Source organism: Apteryx rowi, unplaced genomic scaffold (assembly GCF_003343035.1).
Source record: "Apteryx rowi isolate R43461 unplaced genomic scaffold, aptRow1 scaffold_650, whole genome shotgun sequence".
NCBI lineage: Eukaryota > Metazoa > Chordata > Aves > Apterygiformes > Apterygidae > Apteryx > Apteryx rowi.
The window spans coordinates 495,376-496,235 of record NW_020450928.1 but is presented as its reverse complement, the minus strand read 5'-3'; positions in this window follow the sequence as shown (position 1 = coordinate 496,235).

The window sequence follows — 860 nt, the reverse complement described above, 5'->3', positions numbered from 1 at the left end:
GGACACCTCTGGTTGCCCTCGGGCTGCCCCGGGGCCCCGATGGGCGTCTGGGCCCCTCAGGGCCGCTCCCACCCTTGCCTGGTCCCCCCGACCACTCTTCCCTGGCCCTGCCCTCGTCCACCCCAATGAGCGCCCCGCAGCACTCTCTGCTGGCATCACAGGGTTTGGGGTGCCTGGGAGACCTAGAGTCAGAGAAGAGACAACCCTGGAGGCCTTGAGCCCCAGTCACGTCACACACAGGCTGCTTATGTGCTCCAAAAGGAAGGTATCGTCTGTCACAATCACATCCAGTATCCAACCCGACCTGCTAGCCATCCCTCTCTTCGTCCAAGTCCCATGCTCACCCCACACCTGGCAGTCCCAACCAGCGAGGCGCTCCTTACCCTGCTCATTTCGCTGACGTCCTTAGACCCCGAARGCCAGAAGSKGTTGGCAGCTTCCCAGGCCTGCTGGAGCTGCAGGTGCTCTGGGCTATCCTGCGACAGCTCCCTGCCTGCACAGGAGGGGAAACGCAGGGCGGTCAGCAGGAAGGCTCCAGAGGGGGACATGGCCCACTAAAGCGGCCGGGAGAAGTCTCCCCTGGCAGATGAAGAGGGCATGCCAGAAAAGGCTGGGCAGCAGGACGCCCAGGGAGGGTCTGGGCCTATTGCAAGGYGCGGGAAGGGCAAATTGCTTGCAAGAATACAGAAAGGCAGAATGACTCTGAGCGGATGCTCTGGTCTGAGGCAAGACAGGAGGCCTTGGAGCAGCAGGTGCTGCCAAAGGTTTCCCAGGCCACCGCTCAGCACCACAGGGATGAGTGCCTGCTGTCTGGCTGCCCGTGACTGCAAGGACCCACCCGACGCAGCTTCTTACTCTCT